Consider the following 2,822-nt stretch of genomic DNA (forward strand, 5'->3'; position numbering starts at 1 on the left):
GTGACGGGCCCACCAAAGCCGGGCTGTCCATCCCGAGCTCCGCACTGACTGCGGCCTGCGCTCCTGCCGCTCCGCTCACAGATCCGCTGCTTCTGTCTGACGCGCCGCTTGTTGCTGGGCTGGAACAATGGCGCTGCCGAGTGCGCATGCGCAGCTGTGTGGCTCCGCCCCCTCCCTGGTATATACGTTAACCCTTCACCCTCCATTCTCCCTGTGTACTGTGCACGAGTCCGGGGTCAGAACAGAACAAAGGGTGTACCCGAAATACAAGGGTCACATGGGGGATTAGATACAGGAGAGGATTGCATACAGCAGACAGTATCACACAGGATATGATTAGATACAGCAGACAGTATCACACAGGACTAGATACAGCAGACAGTATCACACAGGACTAGATACAGCAGACAGTACCACACAGGATATGATTAGATACAGCAGACAGTATCACACAGGACTAGATACAGCAGACAGTATCACACAGGATATGATTAGATACAGCAGACAGTATCACACAGGATAGGATTAGATACAGCAGACAGTATCACACAGGGCAGGATCAGATACAGCAGACAGTATCAAAGGACAGGAATAGATACAGCAGACAGTATCACACAGGATTAGATACAGCAGACAGTATCACACAGGACTAGATACAGCAGACAGGATCACACAGGATTAGATACAGCAGACAGTATCACACAGGACTAGATATAGCAGACAGTATCACACAGGACTAGATACAGCAGACAGGATCACACAGGATTAGATACAGCAGATAGTATCACAAAGGAATAGATACAGCAGACAGTATCACACAGGGCAGGATCAGATACAGCAGACAGTATCACAGGACAGGAATAGATACAGCAGACAGTATCACACAGGATTAGATACAGCAGACAGTATCACACAGGACTAGATATAGTAGACAGGATCACACAGGACTAGATACAGCAGACATGATCACACAGGATTAGATACAGCAGACAGTATCACAAAGGACTAGATACAGCAGACAGTATCACACAGGACTAGATACAGCAGACAGTATCACACAGGATTAGATACAGCAGACAGGATCACACAGGAAAGGATTAGATACAGCAGACAATATCACATAGGAGAGGATTAGATACAGCAGACAGTATCACACAGGACAGGATTAGATAGAGCAGACAGCAGAGTCGGACTTGCCCACATGGAAATCGGAGAATCCTCCGGGGGGCCCACTTCACAACTCCTGCCTACTTCACTAGTGCCTGCTCTGCCCTGTATTCCTATCATGCTGACCGAGCAGTCAGTCAGTGCATTATTCCGTACTCGGGCGCCTGACTGCTGAGGCAACTGGAGGGGAGGGAAACATGGAGCTGTGTGAAGAAAGGACTGACGGGCCGCACCAAGGAGCCCTGTACAGATTGGAATGAGGACCCAGGACTCAGTGTGAGTACTCTGAAGATGTATTTCTGTGGATATCTGTGATATATCCTCATTATTCTGTGGATATCTGTGATATATCCTCATTATTCTGTGAATATCTGAGGTAAATCCTCATTATTCTGTGGATATCTGAGGTAAATCCTCATTATTCTGTGGATATCTGAGGTAAATCCTCATTATTCTGTGGATATCTGAGGTAAACCCTCATTATTCTGTGGATATCTGAGGTAAATTCTCATTATTCTGTGGATATCTGTGGTAAATTCTCATTATTCTGTGGATATCTGTGGTAAATCCTCATTATTCTGTGGATATCTGAGGTAAATCCTCATTATTCTGTGGATATCTGAGGTAAATCCTCATTATTCTGTGGATATCTTAGGTAAATCCTCATTATTCTGTGGATATCTGAGGTAAATCATCATTATTCTATGGATATCTGAGGTAAATCCTCATTATTCTGTGGATATCTGAGGTAAGTCCTCATTATTCTGACAAGGCTGAAGTTGGTTTCTTAGGCTACTTTCACACTTCCGTCTTTATAGATCCGTCACAATGCGTCATTTTGGGAAAAAAACGCATCCTGCAAATGTGCCCACAGGATGCGTTTTTTCCCATAGACTTGTATTGCCAACGGATCGCAACGTATGGCCATACGTCGCGTCCGTCGTGCACTGGATGTGTCGTGTTTTGGCGGACCGTCGTCACGAAAAAACGTTCAAGGGAACAGACGCAAGTGTGAAAGAAGCCTTAGGCTTCTTTCACACTTCCGTCTTCTGCTGTACGTCGTTGTGCAGTAAAATGACGTGTCGACGTACATCACGAAAATAGTGAAAAACGTGTGTGACGCATCCAGTGTAGTGACGGATGCGTCGTTTGTGCTCTTGCCACAATTTCAAAGGAGAAATTGCCGGGAATCATATGCCCGGGGACGAGAGAGAGAGAGAGAGACTTTTCCCTGGATCTGAATATCCTTCCGGGCATGCTCAGAGGGGAAAAACGTGATACATCGCTGGATTCCTGTATGTGACGGTCAGAGACGGATCCTGCGTCCATAGGCTTCCATTGTAGCCGATGACGGATAGCGCAGGACCCGTCTACAGCATTACAGAATGCATTACAGAATGCTGTAGATAAGCACCTGATGCCGGTGGCCGCAGCTCAACTTCGATTTTGGGGGTGACAGGTTCCCTTTAATGAAAGGGTTAAATGACGTTGGGCCACTGATATCACAATGCAGACAAATAGAACAGGGCGCCCCACACCAAACCCAGGACCCTCCAGCCTGCCCCAAATGGGTTCTGGGCATCAGTTACTTATTAAAATCTGTGAAAATCGGCTGTTTGCCCACTTTGATGGTAAAAACAGTTTTCTACATTAAT

The sequence above is a fragment of the Ranitomeya variabilis genome, chromosome 2, assembly GCF_051348905.1.
Source record: "Ranitomeya variabilis isolate aRanVar5 chromosome 2, aRanVar5.hap1, whole genome shotgun sequence".
Classification (NCBI taxonomy): domain Eukaryota; kingdom Metazoa; phylum Chordata; class Amphibia; order Anura; family Dendrobatidae; genus Ranitomeya; species Ranitomeya variabilis.